Below are 13,406 nucleotides of genomic sequence, written 5' to 3' on the forward strand. Positions count from 1 at the left end.
TCCTGGGAGCTACCCCCTCCATGATGGCCCTTATCTTTTCTAGATCCACTACTATTCCCTCCTTGGAAACAACAGTGTACCTCAATTTGAAAGAAACTACACTTGTTGAGATTAGCATACAACTGATACTCTCTCAACAACCTCAACATTGTTGCTAAATTCTTGACATGCTCTTCCTCATTTTTAGAATATACCAATATGTCATCAATGAACACAATAACAAACTTATCCAAATATGGACGCAACACATTATTCATCAAGCACATAAATGTAGTTGGAGCATTAGTCAAACCAAATGGAACTACAACAAACTCATAATTCCCATACCTGGTCTGGAAAGTTGTCTTGTAAATGTCCTCCTCTTTGATGCGTACCTAGTGGCATCATGATCTAAAATCAATATTTGAGAACACTACTTCTCCCTTCAACTGATCGAACGAGTCATCAATCCTTAGCAATGGGTACCTATTCTTGATAGTCACTTTGTTCAACTTCCTATAGTCAATGCATAACCAGAGAGTACCATCCTTCTTCTTTACAAACAATATTGGTGAGCCCCAAGGTGACACACTTTTCCTAATGTATCTCTTGTCCAACATTTCCTTCAATTGCAACTTTTATTCTACCAATTCAGGTGTGCTCATCCTGTAAGGTGATTTTGATGTTGGAGCTACCCATGACACTAACTCAATAGAAAATTCTACCTCCCTGTGACGTGGAAATTATGAAATTTCCTCAAGAAATACATCTGTTGGGCATCGGATATCCCCACAACATGTTTTCGGGCTCAAAGCCCAAGTTTTGGTCAAATGTATTGTAAGACTCTGCGAATTGTGGGTGCGGAGCGCGAAGCATAGGTTGAGTCATAGGGTCGTCCACCCTAAATTTTGTAATGTGATGTAATTTCATGTCGGCCTACCTATGGTCCGTGGACCATGGGATTGTATAAATAGAGCGAGGCTCTAAGTTGTAAAGATAGATAATAAGCGGATGAGCGGATGAGTAGAGATAAAGCATAGAGTTAGAACCTAAGTGTCTTGGGTCATAGTAGTAGGAAGAGGCTCTGCAGCTGAGTGCACAGAGGCCTAGTAGAGTCTCCAGCTGAGTGCGTGGACCCCTGCAACTGAGTGTGCAGGGCGGTGTCAAGTCTGTAACCTTGAACAAAGAATAATAAAGAGAAGTTGATTCCTAATTCTGTGCATTTGTTTGGGCATTCTATTCATTTATATTGCTTTTCTTATCATGCGCACTTATATGATTGCTGGATATATTGTTAATTATCACTAGTCTTACACAGATAAGTTAAGTAATCGGGTAATAATAGGTTAAATAGTAAGGAACTTGGGTATAATATGAATCGTGCCCCAAGTAGGCTTGCGCGAAGGCAGCATCACAGGTTGCAAGAGACTAATAGATGCACGTAGCAACGTGTGCGTAGAGCAAAGCCACATACCACCAGAAGCTCATCAGACATCCCCAGGGTGTGGAAACTTGATTCTATCACCCTCCCATACAACTTAGGGTGAGACCTCAGTCCGCACTTCGTGGACTGTTTCTGAAAGGGCCAGTGGTACCAGGTTTTGTTTGGCTAAATCACCTCTGAACCTGGGTCAAGCCCATACAAGCCAACAACATTCTAAAACTCTGGACAATCTCTCTTAAGGTGCTTCTTACCACATGTCCAACACTCCAACTGACTAGTACCCTCACCTCTATGTTGCTTCTATGACCCATGTCCCTATCTAGCTGCATTGAATTTTTTTTGCGGTGCGACATTTTCTTTCTCGTTTGCATTCTGAGGCCTTTTTCTTTCTATCTTCCATTTACCTTTCCATTTTTCTTTTCCTTTCCATTCTTGCTGAGATTCATTCTTACACTTTGGTTGTTCATAGCAATGCTTCAATTTCCCAATAACATCCTCATGTGACCAATGTTCATCATACTCAATCCGATCTCTAAATGCTAATGGAAATCAACTAAAAAATCAATGAACCTTAGCCTTCTCATATTTAAGATACAATACATACCTCAATAGCTCTAGGAAATTAGTCATGTACTCTTCATCTTCCATTAATCCCATATTTATCTCATAGAACTTTTTTTCCTCACTATTGTAGTACCTTTCTAACAAACAATTCTTCCTCAAAAGCCCTCTTAAACTCACCAACTCAAGTCCTCTGTCCCAATGTCTCTGGACTGCTTCACATATTCCCACTAGCTATCTACTTTATCTTTCAAGTTGAAGATAACAATTATGGCCTTCATGTTTTCTGTGTACTCATGCAACTCAAAGAACTTGTTCATCCCATGTATCAAAGCCTCTGTATCTTCTAGTTTCTTCAAGTCTCCATCAAAATTAGGTGTCTTTGATTTCTTAAACTCATCTGGAAAGTATCCCCTATCACTCCTCCTGTAAGGATGACAACGATGATGATGATGATGTGTGTTAGAACCATAACTAGAATAGTACCTGCATCCATCACCTCTCCTATTTGGAGTATCCAACAACTTGCCATCTCTAATAGTGTCATCTCTATCTGAAATATGATGACAATGAGACCTACTTCCATAAGCCCCATTAGTTATGTCTTCCTATCCATGGCTGATTAGAAGTGGCCCTTGTCATTGCGATTTTGAAAAACTTTGAAGGAGTATAGAAATAACCTCTCCTTGTTTCTCTTATGCCTACATGATTTTTTCATTGTCTATCTTACAACTCCTTATTTCTTCCTTCAAGATTCTCAATGTGTCTACCAAATCAGAAGAGTTCCCAACACCACGCTACTCATCTGATTCATAGAGAGAGTATTTGTAGTCTACCATCTTGCTAGTAATTTTGATCTCTTTCCTCCAAGGCATACTATCTTAGCTAAACCAAATTACCAAAAACCAGCGTACCTTAGCATAATTCAGGGAGGATATCTCATCTGCAAGAACAACCAATCAATGTACTACATGTATAACATAATCATGACAACATATATACATATAATACATAAGCACATAACCATGTAACCATCAGTCTAGCTAGGTTCTAGTCATCAATAGTTGACTATATCAACTACATGCACCATGGAAAACATAACCATACCCATGTACGCTAACGATACACAATCATAAAAATCATGTAACGAATCATACAATCATGACGACATACTTTGTAAGAAGCACATCCTCTTTCACATGGTGACATCACTACAACCATGACTAACATCATGCATATGCAAAAAGAACATATACCACAAGGATGATTACCACACATGAAAATGATATGAATTCATGACCAACACACTACCCATCTAGTCTAAGGGGTGAACCATGCTCTGATAGTACTCTGTAACACCCTCCTCCCACATCCACCCCAGTAACATGCCAACTAGGATAAACAAGTGACTAGAGGCTACTATAATTGTATTCAACCACCTATGTGACCTTAAGGAAGTGGAATCGATGGAAGACAACATAGAGACCTTCCACATCAGCTACATGACTCCCAGGTACCATCCCAGCCACTCAAGTAGCTATCCCCTAGGTCGCACTTGGGTTTTTGACCACTTGATCTCTAGATGCTCCCATGTTATGGGCCTAACAACGTTCAAGATGCTTTGGATGATCTCATGACAAGGCATACCAGTGTCCAGGGAATATTTTTCTCAATGTCGTGTCAACGTCTCAGCAATTTGAGCCATTTTTTTAGGCCCAAAGCCCAGTTCAATAATCAGAATTGAATGATACCTTCAAAATAGAAAGATAACATGGAAACAATGATGCAAATGAACATACTTGAACAATCCCCGAGACCCCTACTAGCCATGATATACATTTCATCAAACATATCATGAATATGTAATCTAGAGGTGTAAACAATATATTTAGGCATAGGGATCTCATACTATCAGAGAATCACTAAGAAGCATTTTTCCCTTATATCATTTGTTGCATTATCATCTATTAGGTCATCGATACATTGTTCATTCATTTACAAGGAAAATCATGATGACAACCATACATAGCCACTGTCATAAAACGTATACATTACCAGCATAATGGAAATATAAATACCAAGTAAATCACAAACATATGATCCACATATAAACCAATATAATACTCATAGAATTACAAGGACAAATAACCTGATATTGATGACACAAAATCCAAACACGGGATGGAACTACCACATTCCACCTAACCATAGAATGGCTGAGACAAATCTCTCTTTAACCATTGACCCCCATGCCATATTCTAAGCATGAATGTGGGACTCAAACCAAAAGAATCAACCAAGGTATCCCAAGGCTAAACCACCTCATCCTCATCAATAGAAATGAGGCTTTACCGTAATCCATCTCAGATCTCTAGGCCAACATAATAAACATGTAATAATACGATTTACCATTATTTGCACCGGATCACTAGGCCAAACAAGCATGGATGCCATGAGATTTATCCATCTACACTATCAGGAATTTTCTTGTCTCCTAGTCTCATAGGATTTACTGCAATCCACAGTCTGATCCAGCAATCACTAGGCCATAAACCGAGTAACCACCCTCTAGGATTTACCATATATCCCTCCATTTAGCAGCAAGGGTTCCTAGCCCTAAAAAATGGAAAACACCTCTTGGCTTTACTGTATATCTTGCCATTCACCAAAAAGGGTTCCTAGGCCCACCGAGGCAACAAAAAATTTGGCTTTACCCCAACCCACAGTCTAGTTCAAGGGTTACTAGGCCATGTGTTCTATCATTTGGAGATCCACCTCACTCAGCTTGGAATCCATCTCAAATTCTAGCTCAAACAAAACATGAGAACCCCATCACATAATGGTTATGTGGAAATGGAAAGTCTAGGATGAAAACACTATCACACCTAGAAAAACCCATGCCATAACAACAAAAGAACCACATGCAATACCATGCATAACAAATCTAGAAAGGAAAATACACATGCAAATTGATTCCTACAAAGAATATTGTTGTAGCTGCTTGATCCTTCTCTTCATTGCTTTCTCCTTCCTTCCTCTTTCCTTCTCTTCCCTTCTTGATCCAATGCCAAAATGCTCCACTAAAACTGTAAGTGTCTAAGAGTGGGAAAGAGAGAGAAAGAGAATAATTAGAGAACTCCAAAATTGAACTAACAAAAGGCACCAACTGATCCTCGAAAGCATTTTTATCAATTAGGCCTCTATTTTCTTCATTTTCCATCATTTCCCTTCATTTTCCTCCTCACGTGCAACCTATGACCTTCCACCTTCATTTTCTCAAAATTTCCATTATTTCCGTAAATAATTGTGCCAAAAATGCCATTTTTCCTTTCCAAATCCTTCGCCATTACCTTTTCCAATTTCCTTAGCCATAGTAAACCAAATGAACATCCACTAGGATGTTTTTCTGAACATTCAACTTGGAATAAGTGTCCCATCAACTATGGTTATTATTTTTCCTTTATTAAATTTTATTACATGGAATTTTCACCACGGATGTTACATCAAGGCTATGAGAACCTAACATACCCATCAGCTCAGGGCGAAGTGCATTGACAAATTGGTAGGTTCCAATTCATCAGAATATGGATCATCAAAGACCAATGGCTTAGAAAGATCAACATTGGATAAATAATAATCGTGATCGGATGAATGAACGAAAATATCACGACAACCATAATCAGAAAGTTGAAGATCACAAATAGAGGCATCTTCATGATCTGAGGAATCACAAAGATGGGATGATGAAAAATGAGAAATTTAACCCTCTATGTTTCAAGAAAGATAATATGAGAGATTGTGAGGACGACAGAAAACATATTTTTCCTCTCCACATTCAGATGAAAGACTGGGATTTCACATGTTTTGCGAATGATCGAAAGTAGAAACATCCAAAAATGAATTTTCACAAGATTGAACAAGAACAAAAAAAATCATGGAAAATGTTTGAATAAAGTGAAACAGGTTCAGATAGATGGAGGTCATCCTTCATCGTAGATTCTTGTTCAGATTCCCACACATACTCATCACAAATTATTTCGCAAGTTGGTTTTTCAACACCAACTCCATCCATAAATTTATCTTGTTGAACATCACAAACAAAAGCTGATATCGGTGAACATAACACATCCAAATTTGGAGGATCAGAGGGACCAAATGATGGAGGAAAAGGGGATAACACTTCATCACAACCATCGGAGTCACAGTTGAATTTTGCACTGAAATTATTACTAAGTGGAGTAGGAGGAGATGGTGGTAGATCAACAAGTGAATTGTCAACTTCTCCCACCTCGACATGTGGAGCTAGAGTTGTTTGATGGGAAAGGGCTGGAGGGTCACTTGGAAAAACAACCTTGTTTGTATCATATTTAGAAGCTTTAACACCGAGGTATGTTGGGAGAGGTGCGAAATATTTTAACTCGTGTGGATTTCAAGAAATTTGAACAAGATATTGAAATATTCCAGCTAAGAACTCCCAATCAAATTCATTTTTAGGAAATTCAAAGCACTAATGAATAAAATGATAATGAAAATCCTGAAAATCTTCATCAGTTGCTTTTCACAATTTTAAAATTTTCTTATTAATGGATTTACAATTGTAGAGAACGAACGCATGACATGATTCTACAAAAAACTTCTTGAAAGAGTGTATGGAGGATTTAGGCAATGTGTAACACCATTTCTTCACATGCCCTTTGAACATGAGAGAAAGCAACCTAGAGGCAACATCCTCAGATTGGATCATGCTTATTACAAAAACCAAGAAAAGCAACTATGTGCCCAAGTAAGGTTGTTTCACCCTCGCCATTGAACTTGAATATGGACAATTCATTTAGAATGCTCGCTGACACTTTCATATTTGTATAATTAGAAGAACATGTTGGGGTTATGATTTGGTCAGAAGTCATTAAATATGTGAAGAAATTCAAAATAGACTTCAAGGGCTTAGCTTTTAATCTGGCCCTCATTTTAGCACAATAAATGTTGACAGTTCTAGACCCGCCAACATTCAGAGGATCTCCCCTATATGAAGTCCCAACTAGACCTCACACCATTTGGAATAGGAGTCCCGAGTGTGGGTGGTAATGTTATGCCTTGACCACAGAAACATGTAGAGGAAAATATGATAACTTTGAGTAAGAGTAAGTGTGTGACCCTGCGGATAGTCAAGTGAGATGCATAAAAGATCCAACACATGAAGGGAAAAGGAAGTGCACCCCTTGGAAGTCTGTAATAGTACATAGCTTGAAAGGAACACATGAGTGAAATGACATCACAAGCTAAGATGCAGAAGAGTCCACAAGTTAAAATGAAGAGTTAATCCAACAACATGCATTCAACAAGATTCGTACAAATGAAAAAAAAGGGTTCATAATAATATGCGTAAATTAAATAGCATACATTGACAATACAACAATAATAGTCCTACTATATTAAAAACATATGCAGGGAAGCATGCTGGATCCGATTTTATTATTGTAAGTGAAAGTTCCATCCATACATACACCATTTATGACCATTAGCCCCAATAGTGGAACATGATAGTCAAGAACACCTACTCCTCTAAAGAAGTATACTCATTCTACACTATGGAGAAGCCAAGGCTCTTCACAATACTCCCAAGATCTTCCTAATCCTAAGCCTAGCCAAAAGCTTAGCTCCCCAAAATCTCGTTACATGAGTTATGAGGTTATATTTATAGCAAGAGATGGGGGTGACTCTTCAACTACCTTTTGTGACCTTTGCACTACCCTCATGACTCTTCAAATTCTTCATAAAATAACACATTACATTACATGATGACTTTTCATATTCAAACATTGACACTTGGAATTTAACTTACAACATAATCATAAATAATATTACATTTTCCACTTCTACCCATATAAGACAAAACGGGGTAGAGACAATGTAACAAGACACAACACTATGATTCTGGAGTTTGGGAGAAGTCCAGCTCAACAAACTACACTTGTTTCTTCTCGGTCACATATTGGTGCCAATCTTGGTACTATATGATGGTTTCCCCAAACTGCTTAATGGTGTCTTGCTAGAAGTAGACTCTAGCCTCCATGGAATCTGGGTACACTATCTTTGAACCTCTTTCCAACCCATTCTGAAGCATGAGCAAAATTGTTTTGACTTTGACAAGACCACCTATGAACTTTTGCATGTTGTGTGTGCTCAACTCCAAGTCTTCCCCGGTGGCATCCTATCTTAGCTACTCCAAGTACTCTTCGACCTTCTGCTAAACTTGGTTCTTACATTTAGCTTTGGTGAGGGAACCAATTGACGGGATCTAGTGCATTATCACCAAGACATCCAAGCTACTGTACAACCACACATATGAGGCCTGTATGCTTCCAATTAATGAGGAAAACTTCTTGTTGTTCTGAATTGGGGCCCCTTTGTACCACATTATCCACTCTTGTACACAGACGATGGTAGCTAGTACATTTTTTAGAGTTTTAACAAACTCTTTGCTCTACTATTGTAAGCCATGAAAATGGCTAACTGCTTATGTACGGTGACAAACCCATCATAGAGATTTTGCATTATTTCTCCAAGTGTTGATACTTCAACAAGTATTGTTTCTCTCATCTCCCCCTATGTGGAAACTACATTACATGTTGCTTCTAGGAGTTGTTATTCCTCTTGCATGGAAACCTACAAGTTTTGTGCCAGTTGTTCATTCTCGACCGTCACATACTAAACATTTGATCTTGTTTCTCCTGCATATTCCAAGTTGGCTTTGACAATGGAAATTAAATGCTTCCTGGTATATGGCACTATTGACTTTTATTTAATGAATGCAGGTGATGTGTGATCATACAGAAATTTCTTCCCCCACACTTGTACAATCTTATTATAGAGCTCATTGAATGAAATATTGTACACATCCATGACTAATCATCATTAAGGAGAACAACATCTTGTTGCTTACTTAGGGCTAACTTTGCTGCTAGAGGTGGTGGAGATTGAGGAATGGCCTGTGGTGCTCTCAACATTAGGTCAACATCTTCATGTTGCAGCTCTTGTTCCAACTCCATCTCTATTACTTCAATAAATTTCCCAATCTACTGAGAAAGCTCTCGATCCTGCATATATTCGCGGCTCCTATTCCAACTCCATCTCTATTACTTCAATAAATTTCCCAATCTACTGAGAAAGCTCTCGATCCTGCATATATTCACCTTCCAACTCAGTTGTTTGTTGTTATGGTTCCTCAACCTGTGTTGGCACTATTTCCTTAGTCATCATTCCTTTCCTTTGTTCTTCCTCCCATTTCTGTTTCTCTTTTCTTGCTCTCCTCCTCAACCCCCGTTCTTCCTTCAACTTCTTTTCTATATCCTACAGTTTGAGTTCTACTTCCTGTAACCTTTTATTTTCTCTCTTCCTCTACTATGCTCTCTGTAACCTTCAGTTCCTCTTCACTTCTGCTCCCAAAGATGCCTTCATGAGAAGAGGATTTGTTATCAATTTGCAATTTTGTTCTCCCTCTGGACAATCAACAATCTTCCTCTTTCCCTTGTCCTCCACAGGATTGTTGCCTTTTGCTACTGTTGCTTCCAGAGTTGCTTCTATCTATGGAGCAACCTATGAATTCCTTTCTGTAAGGGCTAGCTCATTGATTCTAGAGGCATTGTAGCAATACCTCCAAGGATCTTCCTTTGGCTATTGAAAATCCTCGTTGATCCACGAAAAGCAAAATCTCGTACATTGGTCCTTGCAAATGTTGTGGGGATCATACAGATTAAAGTCCTTTGTGCCGAATTCAAATTCCATTGTCTCCTTAGCCTCTGCATCTACAACTTTGAAGTTCTTTATCTTGTATAATATGATCTGCAAAGGAAGAGTTAGCCATGGTGCTTTCTTAGTTATGCGCAGTGATGCTGACAACTCTATAGTGAGATGGTATGATACTTATTGCATGATCCATTTGTAAATGGCATACCTTTGTAAGACACGCGAAGGATTCTCTCTACCAAATAGTTTGATGAAGTTACCATTTGGCAAGGAATACCAATTTGCAATGTCTACTAACAACTCCATTTATTCTCGAGACATGCAAGGTGATTCTTGTTCAAATATAAGCTTGTACATTGGGTTGATAAAGTGGCTAGTTAGCCTTTCCATTACTCCTTGATAATTGCAGTCTGAAAGAAACTTGCAATAGATGTTCACAGTGGTATCTCATGGTGTCCATGTCCATTTCATGCTATGGAATTGTTGCTACACATAGATTTCATCCATGAAGTATGAAGACATATAGAAAATTACTAGCTCATCCTTGGGTAGATTTTCAGCCTATGCTACATGGGCCTTCAGTTGATTACCCAACAAATGCAACCAGTTGAAAGACCTCCCTTTTTTCACCAACTGATCCAATAAGACTACCCACCCTTCAATAAAGGTTTCAATGCTCTCTTAACCATGGATTTTGTTATCTAATATAACCAAGAGTTGGTAAGATTTCCTGAGGGACTTTGTCTTGTACACATGGGTGGGTGTATGTTGAAACTTTGATGGCCCTTTCTCCCAGCATTTCACAATGTATCTTGTGTTCACATAGCTATGGGTGGCATAGAGGAGTGAGTCCATGTGCTTTACTGACTCCAAAAAGTGGTGCATCTACTGAAAGTCTTCTACTCTTAAGGTGGTGAGCTTATGACCATTGGCACTGCTCAATGTCATGGTCTTTTCATCTATATGTGAGACAATCCAGTTGATGATGTTTGTACACGATAAGGTACGAAACTTGCATACAACCTTGAATAACCATGATTGTCAGATGCTAAGATAAACCTTTTGATCCTCTAATTTTGCCTCGAATTCCTTTGAAAGGTGTCTTTAATCTATTTCCATGTTAGTGATGATCCTTTCTCTATAATATTTGAGTATTAACATACACTGTAAAATCAACTGATGTCTATTCAAATGCTTCCCCAGTACTGTTTTCGGTGGTTTCTTTTGATGCATGTCTCTTAGATGGCATGGTAACAATGACTATTAGAGAGGTGATCAACAACTTCTATACCCGTGGGACAAAAAGGGAGCTGATGGAAAGAAAATGTTAGTTTGAGGAAAAATAACTTACAAGGCAAGTACAAACAATAAACCAGGAACTAGATGGGAAGGATTGCATAATTTTTCTTAACAGGGGGGATTGGTTGCCTATGGGAACTGTGCACTGTGTAGTCCTAACAGCCAAGGTAGAAACCTGTTGGTTGAAACTGCATAATGCGCAATTTAGCCTGGGTAGAGGCCTGGAAGAGACTACGTATTGAGAAGTCTCAGTGGCCAAGTGAGAGGTTGGCTCCTAGAACTACACAGTGCATGGTTGTATCCAACTTGGACTATGGAATATGCAATTCCAAAGGCCAAGTTTGTGGCTTGAGCCTCCAGATTGCACAGTGCTAGTTGGGCAAAGTGAAATCTGACCACGGGAAACCCAGATCTGCTCAAGGGAAGTTGAAAAACAAGTAGATCTAAAAGATAGTGTGAATCCATGTGCATATCTCAGTAAGTGTAGATAAATGCATGTGAATCAAGTGCAAAAATTGATCAAACGAAAGGAAAACAAAGTAAATGAGGAGAGTCGCCACAACGGTGACCATTGGTGCAAAAACATGAAAACTAATGCGACACATAGGAAAGGCAATCTATAACTTGAAACGATGCTTCTACAAGTTAAAATGCCAGTAACCATGAAGATAAATAAGTGAAACAACACTCACTCAAGCAAACACAAAAAGCGACCAAAAAAGAAGTACAAGATGATAAAATCAAAACTCATGCGGAAAAGTGACAACGATAGCACTGAAGATTCCTTGATCTCCTTGGGAATGATATAACTCAAATATAAAGTTTGAAAATTAGCTCTAGAAGCATCAATTAAATAGATTTGGAAAAAATAGGGTTTATGACTGTTAGCTTAGTGGGTCTTGACCCAAGTTTAAAGTTAAGCTTTAGCCAAACAAATCCCTACACTATTGGCCCTTTCGGAATCAATCCGCGGAGCATGGACTAAAATCTCACTTGAAGCAGTATGAAAGGATGATGGAACCAATTTTCCACACCTAGAAATTAGTGTAATGTCATTTTATGCCCTAACTTTTCCTTCGTGCAGATTGATAATCCTCTTAGGCCTTATCAATATACTTCTATTAATCAACCTCTAGACCTTCGCGAAGGTCTACAACTATCTTTCATGGACCTTAAGCAGGTGAACCAATCCCTTACGCACCTCTATAATTACTCCTACTTCTATATTTACATAGATCAGCTTAAGTATCTGATAACTTTAACATGCATTAAGAGGTTCTTCGTGTAAATAGATATTATTACTTGTGGTCATATAACAAAGTAAAATATTTAGAATCGCGCATCAACACAGTATTAAATCATAAACCCATTATTCATAATAACATATTCGCATTCATTCATAACATAAGTAAATGGATAAAACATAGATATTTCTAGAATAATCTCTTTATTGATGCTTCAGTTCTTCCTACAGACTCGACACTACCCTGCGCACTCAGGTGCAGGGGTCCGTGCACTCAACTACGGACTCTAATCTAGGCCTTTGTGCACTCAGCTACAAATCCTTTCTTCTAATCTAAGACTCTTATCTCTTCACTTCAACTAACCCATTACATTCATATTCATCATTGAACTTCTTCAAAAACTGCCTTAGACTCTCTAAGACTTTCCTTTTTATACAATCCCATGGTCTGTGGACCATGGCTAGATATAATAAAGCCGATAGAATTTACATAAATGAAGGGTAAAACCCTTTATGACACTTTACCATCTACGTGCTCTGCGACCATAACTTGTGGAGACTTTACACTTTACATACAAAAACTTGGGCTTTCTGCCCCAAAACTTGGGCTTTTGCCCCAAAATTCACCCTAAGGGACCCTGTCCCATAGGCCCCCAACACAAATATCATGACTCGCCCCTGGTCACTATGATGGAATGGATATCTTACTGCGAAGACCTCACAACTCCACTTGCACCACCGTTAGTTTAGTTGTGCTATGCGTGGCTGCCTACTTGACCTGCTCCACCAGTTGCTCTATTGCTGGTCAGATGCGATCTTCATAGAGCTTCTGATGTGTTCTCTACAAGCTGGCCAACTTCTCTACAATGGTGGTGGACATAACATAGGCCTCATCCATCCAAGGCCCCAATCTAGCCTTGAGGACCTGCTCTTTCCGTTGCACTACTTCCACCCGTTCAAGCAGTTTTTTTGCCTCTTGCAGCTTTGCCAACCTTTGCATTATAAAAACGGTGTGCATTATCGCCCTTTCTTCCTCATATTGTTGCTACAATTCTCGAGCCTCTGTGTTCAGCCTATGCAGGTTAGTATCTTCCTACAGAGTCATAAGTAGCTCCATCGACTACTCGAAGAGTG

This window comes from Pinus tabuliformis, chromosome 4_1, assembly GCF_031772625.1.
Source record: "Pinus tabuliformis cultivar Carrire ecotype Pingquan chromosome 4_1, CPIR1, whole genome shotgun sequence".
In the NCBI taxonomy this organism is placed as follows: Eukaryota; Viridiplantae; Streptophyta; class Pinopsida; order Pinales; family Pinaceae; genus Pinus; species Pinus tabuliformis.